Source organism: Rhinoderma darwinii, chromosome 9 (assembly GCF_050947455.1).
Source record: "Rhinoderma darwinii isolate aRhiDar2 chromosome 9, aRhiDar2.hap1, whole genome shotgun sequence".
Classification (NCBI taxonomy): domain Eukaryota; kingdom Metazoa; phylum Chordata; class Amphibia; order Anura; family Rhinodermatidae; genus Rhinoderma; species Rhinoderma darwinii.
Window position 1 is genome coordinate 46,389,241 of NC_134695.1, and position 12,509 is coordinate 46,401,749.

General features: G+C 40.1%; 1 protein-coding gene across 4 annotated transcripts in view; it reads left to right on the forward strand.

The window, feature by feature from the left end:
* The window catches only part of TSPAN4 (tetraspanin 4), a 446,081-nt gene that overhangs the window by 362,638 nt on the left and 70,934 nt on the right, over nt 1–12,509 (forward strand). The window lies entirely within an intron of this gene.

Genomic DNA, 12,509 nt, shown 5'->3' on the forward strand with positions numbered 1-12,509 from the left:
AACAAAGAATCAGCAAAAATCATCACTCATGGATTTAGATGTAATAAAATTTAGGAATCATATTATTAAACATCTCTGTATCATTTTGGAGGCTGAAAACCTTATTAACAATTCTATTTAACTTGTCTGATGAAGACCTCTAACATGTTATAATAGCCTCAATCTCCTGTTTGCCAACAAAGCCAGGAGTGTAGCTAGGGGAGCAGGGATGGTGCGGCATGTGCCCCTGGTGTTAGGTGCTGGGTGAGGTTAACAAGCCAATGGCACTTGAGAAATCAACTTAGCATTAGGCACACGCACTAAAAAAGGGGGAGGGTGCAGCCGCCCTATTGTTTTTGAGCCTCCTCAAGTCATCAGAAGGAGGTAATGAGACAGCAAGGTCCATATAAGTCCAGGCAGCCGTGAAAAGTTTCTCTCTCACCAGCTCTTTCTTCCTCTCTCCAAATTCATAATGTTGTGAATCTTTGACACAGGTGAAGAAAACCACACTAGTCATTTTAACTAAAAACGTTCTGCTCTCAGTAATGGCAAACACTTTACAACACTGTTAATTTCTACATAAAAATGGAAAACAAAGTATAGGATCCACAGCACGAATAAGTTTGTAGCCTGGGCTACATGGTACATGGCGACTTACATGGTACATGGCGACTTACATGGTACATGGCGACTTCACGTGACCTGCTCTGCCGAATGTAACTTTCTCTCAATTCGAGTGGCACAGAATTTATATATCTCTAGTGCACTAGATGTACATTGATTGCCTATCGATTCTTAGTACATGTCGCACTGGGTTGCATAGCTGAGAATGATTGTGTTAAAAATGGGGGCAGGGCTGTCCTACGATATGAGATTCAATCGGAATTCAAATGTTTGCAATGTTTTCGCTCTTTGTTATCAGTCATAGACCTCTACCACACTCAGAATGTCTTTTATGGGGTATCATGAAGAGCGAAACATACCATGTGCTACTACTAAAGCAACTAGACCTTTAACTTCCGATGTGCAGAATAGCAAGAAAAATGTATTCTTCGTATTAGTTTGAAAATAAAATAAAAAACATGTCGCTCCGTGCCCAGACCTCACAGAAGCTGCACTACGGCAATGCACAGGGCTACCTTTTAAAACGGTATGGATACAAGCTGCCTCCACTGTGCGCTGGAATTGATGCCACTACAGGGTACTACAGATGGATCACTGCTCCTTTTTTGCCTGGTCGTTGCAAACAAATTTTTCCCAGTTTACCCTCCGCTGTTTCTCTAGGAAACTCCTTCATAAATTGTCGGCATGGCGCTAGTGTAATAAATGGTATGTCGGAGCCCACCGCTGCACCAAATGTACTTTAATGAAGACTCAAGCTGTGTAGCTGTGAGATTATTCTATTAGTCCAACAGTTTCATAGTTGAATTGTTCAGGCAAAGATAATTGTGCAATAAGCAGAGCTGAAGGATTTTACACACAGAGTTGAGCAAACAGCAAGAAGTGAAAATGGCATGGCCTACCTATATATCACCAGTGCTGGTTGTAAGCACAGGGCACGGTGGGTCATTAGGTCCTGTTTAATAATGGATGTGTTAGCTAGCGACTCCTGGGATCCAGGGATTTTGTCTCTCTATGACTTGTACTAAAATAACTTGCCCATAATTTGACTAATGAAACCAATTAGAATCTGTCACAGCCATAAATTGACCCAGTTTTGAGGAAATTATTGGCTCCAACATTGTCAATACAACTAATCTATTGGATATTAGTTGTATTGACTGAAAGATTAAAGGGGTCTTCCAGGGGTACACATTGATGGCTAATGCTCCAAGATGTGATTTGTGGGGCTCCGACCCCCAGGACTTCCACAAGCAACAGAACAAAGAGGTTTTGGCAGTTGCTGGAGCACCACGGCCCTTTTAATGTTTTTACAGCAACAGTGGCATGCCTGGTACATGGACCTGTCCCTGGTACTGCTGCTAAACCCCATTGAAATGAATTGTTGACCCCCACCAGTCACACATTAATGGCCAATCCTGAGAATAGATCATGAATGTGTATTCCTTAATTGAACATGAGCTACAACTTTTTTTTCTACTTTATTTTCCATTATAAACATATGGAATATTGATAGGATATAGCAGAAATATTTGATGTGTGGGGGGGACTGCTGAACTGCTGTAATAGCCTATCTATGTATCTATCTATCTATCTATCTATCTAGCTATCATCTCATCTCTATGTAATATCCAATCGATCGATCTATCCATGTATCTAATCTTTATGTAATTTCCTATTATCGCTGTAATATCTATCTATCTATCTATCTATCTATCTATCTATCTATCTATCTATCTATCTATCTATCTATCTATCTATCTATCTATCTATCTATCTATCTATCTATCTATCTATCTATCTATCTATCTATCTATCTATCTATCTATCTATCTATCTATTCTATCTATCTAATCTTTATGTAATTTCCTATTATCTCTGTAATATCTATCCATCCATCCATCCATCCATCCATCCATCCATCGTTGAATTTATCATTCAAATTTGTTTCCAGATATTTTTTAGGCACAGGAGCATTGCTATGTTGGTAAAATGCACAAACATGTTGACAAGAAGATGGGAAGAGAGCAGGAAGATGTCTATATATTTTTGTAGGTAGGTGACTGAATGACCAGATTTCATGACTCCAGAGTGGATCATTATTGTTTAGCCGTGGAGCATCAATCACGGCTCTAACAAGTTCAGTTCTGTGTATAGAACAGGAATATTGATGAGCACATGTAAGTTGTATTATTTGAGTACGAAGACTCCTTATCTCACTGGCTCTGCAACGTGTTTTCATAGTGATAACTGATGTAATTGCAGTCCTAGGTATAGCCACTAATATTACACATGATATGTTTGCAAATTGCATACTCAACTGCTGCATATACAGAAGGAGCAGAGTTGAGTATGTCATTTGACAAGTCTCATTATTTTACAATTGTTACCTGTGCTTTGTCATATAACTGCCGAGAAATCTACGGAATAATATTAACACCGCGAAGTATGATAGCATTCAAAATTAAAGGATGCATCTTGGTATATCACCTTTTATTCTCTATGATGAGCTGGAGTTGTCTCAGCGTTACCTCGGGATGTGAAGTGTGTAAGGTTTTTATTCTACTTTGAGTATTCTCCTTTCTCCTCCATTGCTCATTTATTTTATGAATGCCTGACAGAGTTCACTCCTGCCCTGCAGAACTTACAATCTAATAGACCGTGAGGTGCTGTGCCATGAATATGTATGTGCCAGCATGTTGGTGCTTTCAGAGCTGTGTCTGTACAGCAGACTGTGGAGAAAGTCTACTTCATATAAATAAATGTTATTCCTAAAGCTTCCCAAACACTGCAGGCAGCAGAAAGTGTAATCATGCTAAGGGACGACTACTACTGCGAGGGAGCAAAAAAGTGAGGATAAGGCAAGAATGGAAAGGGAGGGAGGTGTGGAAGGAGGAGAGCTGGGTTTGAGGGATTTGGAGAGATTGCAAAAAGAAAATCTAGCAGACAAAGAATGAGGGGGAGATGGGTTGGGAGGGGGGTCTGCGGGGATGAGGTGCAGTGAAATTGGGAAGTGTCCAAGACAGATTGAAAAACCAAGAATCCTATGTCTCCCCTGAGACTCCACTAGATTCTGCACACAGATATTATCCAAAATCCCGTCATTGCCTGGACTTTGATATAAACATTAGATAAATGATAAGGTTTTAATTAAAGGAGTATTCCCATGTTATAGTGGTCGCATGTCGCTAGGATATGCGATCACTGTATGGGACCACCACCAGTCCTAAGAGAATGCATGGCTGATTTAACACTACATCCCCTTCTACGTTTTTCCCTGCACAGTGGCGCCCCCCAGAGATCCAGCCAGCCCGATTCATTTTAATTGCTCATTATGTATCACACATTGTTATGTTGGGTTCATATTGTGTTGTGGGGCAGTAGGACAGAGCCCCTCATGGAGACCTGCACCACGTATTGGACATTATGTCCAGTCCCACATTTCTACTGTCATTTTCCATTAACATGTCTGTAAATAACATTTTGATGTCAGAATTTGACAATTATACAGAGATGAGTGGTGCTTTCCTGCAGAAGTAGTCTGTTTCCAGGTAGCAGTCGCACCCACACCCTAGTACTAAGGTGGCCCCTCTGCCATATAAGAAGTCACCAGTATTATAAGTGGCACATGGTAGGTAGGGGACCTGTTACTGATTTTGCATTGGGGACCCGGAGCTTTAAGTTGCGCCTATGACTGTTACACGTTGCTTTTGCTTTTAGTTCCTTCTCCTTTTCCAACCTCTGATTGACTGATATTTCGTTCTCTCACCTAGTTTAAAAAAGCTGCTTTGTTTAACCCCTTAATGACCAGCCTATTTTAAACCTCAATGACAAGCCATTTTTTACGTTTTTCCATCGTCGCATTCCAAGAGCTATAACCTTTTTATTTTTGCGTCGACATAGCTGTGTAAGGTCTTGTTTTTTGCGGGACAAGTTGTATTTTTTAATAGCACCATTTTGGGGGACATATTATTTATTGATTAACTTTTATTAACTTTTTTTTTGGGGGGGGGGGGAATAGAAAAAAAACTGAAATTTCGCCACACTTTTTCGCGTCTTAAATCTACGCCGTTTACCGTGTGATATAAATAACACAATAACTTTATTCAGCGGGTTGTTACGATTGCAATGATACCAAATTTGTATCGTTTTTGTATGTTTTACTACTTTTACACAGGAAAAACACTTTTTTTCAAAATTATTTGTTTTTGTGTCTCCATATTTGAAGAGCCGTAACATTTTTATTTTTTCGCCGATGCGGTTGTATGAGGGCTTTTTTTTTGCGGGACAACTTGTAGTTTTTATTGGCACCATTTTGGAGTAGATGCGACTTTTTGATCACTTTTTATCACATTTTTTTTAAGTCAGGATTCAAAGAAAACGGCAATTTTTCCATAGTTTTTTATTACATTTTTTACGGCGTTCACCGTGCGGGTTAAATAATGTAATAGATTTATAGTCGGGGTCGTTACGGACGCGGCGATACCAAATATGTGTAACTTTTTTACTTTATTTAGTTTTTTTAATAGTAAAGCATTTTGTAAGGGGAAAAGCTGGGTTTTCATTTTTTTTCACATTTTTTTTTAAATTAACTTTATTAAACTTTTTTTTTACTTTTTTACTAGTCCCACTAGGGGACTTTAATATGCGATTCTCTGATCGCTATTATAATACACTGCAATACTTTTGTAATACAGTGTATTACTGCCTGTCCGTTTAAAACGGACAGGCATCTGCTAGGTCATGCCTCCGGCATTCGCTCCAGGCAGACCTGGGGGCCTTTATTAGGCCCCCGGCTGCCATTCGAGACACAGACACTCGGCGATCATATCGCCGGGTGTCGGTGGGAGAGAGAGGGAGCTCCCTCCCTCTCTCCAAAACCACTCAGATGCGGTGCACGGCAGCTGAGAGCAGGGAGATTTGACGCTCCCTGCTCTGTTTACTTTATCCTGATGCAGTGCCGTAAAAAGGCATATGCATTAGAATAAAGCCCGTTAGTGGCCGCCGTTAAAAGGCGTATTGGCGGTCACTAACGGGTTAAAGTCCCAGCTGCTGCAGAACATCATAATAAACTACTCAGCGGCTGCCGAATAACATAAAACATGCTTTAAAATGTCATAATACATCATTTAGATGCTGCAGATCTTCTTTATGAAAAGGATGAGGGTGTTTCATATCAATTAATAGTGGTCAAGGGAAAACAGCTCCTCGTTTTCAGACGTTTTTTATTCAAAGTCGCGTTTTTCACTGTGTTTTTAACGGCCATTTTTGGAGCTGTTTCTCTATAGAGTCTATGATAAACGGCTTAAAAAATGGCTGAAGAAGTGACATGCACGGCCATATTGAAAAACGGCCACATAAAAAAACGCCCCGTTGGAACAGAACATCGTTTTTCCCATTGTGATCATTGGGCAGATGTTTGGAGGCGTTCTGCTTCCGACTTTCAGCCATTTTTAGGGCCGTTTATGGCCCGAAAAATGTTCCGAAAATAGCCCGTGTGAACATACCCTTACTCTTCAAAAAGAGGCAGTGCAGTAGCTGAAGCAATATATGAGACGTTGCCTGCAGCCTTGTAGTTTTAAGGTTGGTTCACATCAGCGTTTGGTTTCCGTTCATCGGTTCCTTTCAACCTTTCCGCCGGAGGAGCAGATGAACAGAGAGCTGAACAGAAACCATAGCTTCCGTTTGCATTACAATTTCAATGGTAATGTTTCCGTTGCAGTTGGTTTCCGTTCTGTAAAGTTTCCGTTTTTTTCATGGAAACAATAGCGTAGTCGACTACGGAACCGATGAGCGGAAACCAAACGCTGATGTGAACAGGCCCTTCTGTGGTGATTTTTAATAATTTACTCTAAGGGGGACATTCTGTCATATATTATATATCATTATTATTCATCCTCTAGTTCCTTGACCAAGTAGCTGTACAGGCTTCGAAAGGTTGCATAATATTAAGACACACAAGTGTAGAAAATAATAGATATCAGAATATCATGGAAAGGTAGTAAACGATATGCCAGGGAGATATATTTACTAGCTTAGGGCATAGAAGTTTTTCAAGAAGTGAAATATTTGAAAGTCAGAGTATGAATCAAGTTCAGGACCAAGGACAGCGGTGACATTCAGCAGTATCACACCCTATAACACACAGCTGCTGCGCTCACTTCAAGATCCGGAGGGATTACTACTTCCCTTCCTTCATGAAATCTGAATTTATCTCATTTCTTATATTTCTCCCATAAAGAGAGGCGTTATCTTTCATTAAAATCACGTTTTATTTTATGTAAGTAATTATTAATATTAGCGTAATAAAAAAAAGTTAAACATCTTTCTAATATTCTTTCTGTTACCTAAACATCCCCTTGGTGTCAGTGAATGGAAACATTGTCGTTTACACTGGTAGTAAAAATCTGACTTTTTTTTTTTTTTCTGTTTCAATATGTTTACCTTTCTTTTATTATCCATATTATTTTAAATCTGACTTTTTTTAACTTTTATTTTTGTTTTGCCGAGTTTGCAGCCTTGATGGGTTTATCCTTTTGTCCTTGTGTTGTGCGGAGAAGCTATGTTTGCCAATGATCTGATTTTGATGTATTTCACCCAGTTTGGGTTCTTGTTGTCAGTGCGGCTTGTGTGGAGCTTCTTGTCTAATATTTTATTAGGGCAATAAAATAGATATTGACCTATTTAGAGGGTTACATTAAACATTATTTTAAAGGGGTTTTCATTGTGAAATCTTTAGCTGGCCAGACTTAAACAAGATGTCCATAATCCCCCTTTATTGAGGCTCATTTGCCTTAGTATATGTATGGCAGTTATCGATCAGCTCTTCATGCACTGATTTCCTAGTCAGAGTGTACTTAAACTCAATAGTCAAGCTGAGCATATAGCTGCAGTGTAAAGTATGGGGGGGGGGGGAGTCTGAACAGCAGCCAGGGCCTCTGATGAGACACGAGGTGCAATTCAGACTATCTTGAACTTCGATAAACAAGACAGTTAATTTGGTCACTGATCATTTCTGTGCCCTAAGGGTATGTTCACACGTAGTCAACCAAAACGTCTGAAAATCCAGAGCTGTTTTCAAGGGAAAACAGACCCTGCTTTTCAGACGTTTTTTACCAACTCGCATTTTTACCAACTCATTTTTTTACCAACTCGTTTTTGGAGCTGTTTTCATTGGAGTCTATGAGAAAACAGCTCCAAAAACGTCTGAAAGAAGTGTCCTGCACTTCTTTTGACGAGGCTGTATTTTTACGAGTCGTCGTTTGACAGCTGTCAAACGACGACGCGTAAATAACAGGTCGTCTGCACAGTACGTCGGCAAACCCATTCAAATGAATGGGCAGATGTTTGCCGACGTATTGTAGCCATATTTTCAGACGTAAAACGAGGCATAATACGCCTCGTATACGTCTGAAATGTGGCCGTGTGAACATACCCTAATGGATTAAAGTTAAAAAGTAGTCGACAATGTAGGAAATAAATCGCAAGTAAATTCGAAGTAGGCAGTAGCTGCTGCAGCAGTAATAACTCACAAAGGTGCGGACATATAGCAGGAGTTCCGTTACAGGCTTAAAAGTCATTTATGTCTCATGGAAAACAATGGTATTAGACTAGAAATATGTTCTGGCGGTTGAACAAATTTTTTTATACTAATGATGTCTGCAAGATGTCCGGGTGCGATGGATTCCACCAAAGTATGTGAGGTCTTCCAACAAATATCTAGTGTAATGGTCTCCAGCCTGGAGCTCCCCATCCTGGGAGTTGTAGTTTCACAACAGCTAAAGAGCCGGAGGTTGGCGAGCACTGGTCTAATATCTATGGGCATCTTTACAGTCATGCCTGCATTTATTAGTTGATGTTCTCAGTAGTAACCTTTGAATGGACCGCAGTGCTGGCCACATTACCTTATGAAACATAGAATTAGTGTATATACAGTCTTATTTTTTTGCATATCAATACATTTTATCACTCGCTACAAGTTGGTTTAATTTTCATCTCATTTTTACTTAATTATGTGCCATGTGTTCAATATTTGTATCATCGAGCTGTCGTCTCCATTTAATGATTTGTATTTATTCAGATTTGATTATCTGCTTGCCTGGATATAGGACTAATGATATGACAATGTGATGCTTCTGTATGTTGTCAGGTGGTTTGCAATCTGGGTTAAAAAAAAAGCAGAACAAAATGTTGAAGGACATTTTTAGCTGGAAAAAACTGACATGTTTCTAGTTACAGTATATGTCAGAGATGGAGTCTGTGATCACCATATACATAGCTTGATGGAGAACCCAAAACCCTTAAGGTTTTTTTTCACTGCCAGATATATGCTGATATATATAAGCGCCGATCAACAATATAACACATCGATCGGCGCTTATTTAGCTCCAATCACATGAACTAATTATTGTACTGTATGGGGACGAACAAACTTGTTTGCATTATTGTCGGTGTCACATCCCCTGTTTACACGGGAAGATACGCTGCCAACAACGATGGTTTTTACTGGCACATTAAAAATTTGATCAGCTTTAACATGGGACAATTCTCAGGACAGAGAGTTCAGTTTCCACGATCATCGGTCCGTGTAAAAGGGCCTTTGAACAATTCTTCCACTTAGTGCGAGTTTTGCAATGCTTAAAGGTTTTTAGTTGCGAGATGCATCTTAAACAGGTCCGTTCCCCTAGACAGCCGTACAAAGTTGGAAGCCGCTCCTGCTAAGGAGCTTTGCAGAAGAGGCGGCCAGCATCGTCCAGTTGCCTAAGCTACTAGACCACCCACTCTTACATATGCGTCTTCTGATTCTCACTTTTAAACTTCTGTCGAAAGACGTGGCCGAACTTGTAACTGGAGGTACACTTTAGCCCTTTGTTTAGAATGTTCTGCCAGGGATCCAGTGATGGCAACATCCGAGTGTTACCAAAGGTGTCTGGGCAATCTGTAGGCAAGGGTGTTCATACCATAGAGGCAGCTGCTATGGGTCTCTTATAGAGACTGGGCCAGCCCTATTTGATCCCAACTCCTTTGCTACTGCGTGTTGAGAACCTGTGCACGGCTCATCTCTCTAGAAAAAAAAGCATTGTTCGTGAACAAGGGGGTGGCAAATTGGCCCAGAGGTCATGGAAAGGCTGCATAGAAGAAAACAAACACCAGGGCCTTCTGTCCTGGTTGGCAACATTCAGCGGCCATAATGGGGGCCCTGTTTTGATCTGTGCTATGGGGCTCCATCTTTCCTATGTACGCCACTGTCTATAGGGTTGGATGATAGTAATTGTCCAAGCTTACAGACTTCACAGATGTGAGCCCCTGATCTACCTCTATAGCATGTTAGGAGTCACTATTGGGTGGATTTCTCCTTTAAAGAATATGTAAACCTTTGAACTAAACATCTTTTCAAAAAAATAAAACAATGTATGTGATTTTAAGCACCTTTTTAATTGGCTTTTATTTAAAAAAAAATACTACAGCTTCTAGGTTTATATAGAAGTTATATCTTGCTGTCAAAGGTGAATATATCGTGTCAGCAGGACTAACGGCTCGGCTGAAAGCTGGTCCTGCGTCTCTGTGACACGCAGGATCCACCTGGTATCGATCACATCTAAACTCATTAACTTAGATGTGATCGATACTTAGATGTGAGCCGTCAGTCCTGCTGACCTGACGGATTTGGCTTTGACGGCAAGATACAGCTTCTATGAATACAGGATACATAGAAGCTGTATCTCAAATAGTATTTATTTATTTTTTTAATAGGAAACAATTAAAAAGTTGCTTAAAATCACAATACATTGTTTTTTGTTGTTGTTTTTTTTAATTAGTTCAAAGGTTTACATGTTTATAATGTGGGATGCATATTTTTCTTTGTCGTCTGCTGTAGTCACTTATATCTTAGATTTATCGATGATCTTTTTCATGGAGATCTCGCTGAAGAATAAATCCTGACATTAGATGCAGACAGTAGCCATGTCCTATTGTGGGGAAACACAGGGGATTAGCCAGTAATTCGCTGGGTGTTAGGGTATGTTCACACGAGGGCGTCCGTTACGGCTGAAATTACGGGGATGTTTCAGCCTGAAAACATCCCCGTAATTTCAGCCGTACCGGCATGTGCAGGCGCTTGAACGCCGCGTCCATTACGGCCGTAGTTAGCGCTGCTATTCATTGGAGTCAATGAATAACGGCTCCAATTACGGCCAAAGAAGTGACAGGTCACTTCTTTTACGCGCCGTCATTTGACAGCAGCGCGTAAATATATGCCTCGTGTGAACAGACAAACGTCTGCCCATTGCTTTTAATGGGCAGATGTTTGTCAGCGCTATTGAGGCGCTATTTTCAGACGTAATTCGGGGCAAAAACGCTCGAATTACGTCCGTAAATAGGCCGTGTGAACATACCCTTACTATTTGCTATCAGCCGTTCTTCTTGCCGTCAGCTATACTTGTATCTCAGCCTTCTTAACTTGAAGGGGATAAATGGTTTGTGTAAACACATCATTGGTTTCTCTGTGGTTTATAGATACATAATATATCAGCATATGGGCGCTATATATAGTATATAATGCTACAGTGACAAAATCATAGATCTGCATTAATAAAGGAGAAAGAGGAGGACACAACAAGTGATCTGCTCCAAAGTCCGCTACAGGTGGAGTTGTCTTCTGCTGGACATTGTGAAGGATGGTCCATTTGTTTATATTCTCTATATTAAATTATATTGTGAATTATCAAGCAGGATGCAGAATTACGAAGATATCTATTCTCCGTTATTTTAATGACCTTTCCTCTACATAGTTCTGCTCAAGTCTCAAAGAAATGTGTTATCTCTATGTGTTCATTGTGTGGTCTTCATGCATCCATGGCTAGTGGGTTGGAAAAACGCCCAAACATAAAGTTCAACTATTTGTCGTTATCGCAACAAACTCCCTCATGGGAAAGAACATTTAACACCACTTTATTGTATGCTTCTTTCCAGGTGTTACCTGATGTCAGCATTTTAATGAATAATTATAATAATGCATTTGAAATATTCATATGGTCTGCTATTGGCTGAGTAAGAGTTATTGTCATAATGCCTCTGATTGGTTAACCTCAAGCCTACACCCCTTTTGAATGATATTATTGTAATTGAGTTTGGCACTAAACCCCCAGAGGAGTATTTTGAGCATACCAGCAGTGTCCGTGTGTTATTTCTCCTCTCTCGATATATATCGGTATGAAATCTCCTGATTAGGATGCTGGATAAAGTTCCTGGCGTCAGCGTCTGTTGGAACACTCGTCTAAATTTCAGTCTAATATCTTTTGAGCCATTGACTTCCACGACAACCTCATTGTTCTTGACCTGTTCTGACCAGGCTCAGGTATCATGTCAGATTCTGGGCACAGGATCTAGTCTAATTCTGATGTAAAGGTATCTGCCACCAACTCTACACTTTTATGTTAGGGAATCTACAAAATACTCTAATAAAAGCAAGTAGGTGAACATGTGTACCCACTAGACACCTCCGCCAGTCCTCCGATCAGGAAGGGGCAGAAGGATTGTGCAGAGTGTGTGATATTTTCCTCCTCTGTACAGTGTGATTTGGAAGTTGGCAATAGAGACAATGGGTGAGATTTATCAGTAATGCCATAAAATGCTCTGTGTGTCAGCGAAAATTATGCAAATTGTGCCAAACTTATCAAAATGGCACACATGGCATAATATATGCTATTAAGTGCAATTATCTTGGCATTTTTTTCCCTTACATTACCTTATAGCTGCCGTTACACTTTGAGTTCATGTCTTTAGTAAATTTAGCACATGTTATGACTCCTTGTAGTCACAGGTTGACATAGAATTCTGGCCTATTTTGCTTAATCTCCCCCAGTATCTCCATATCAAAAGTATGCAGAACTTTTACAGTCTGATATAAA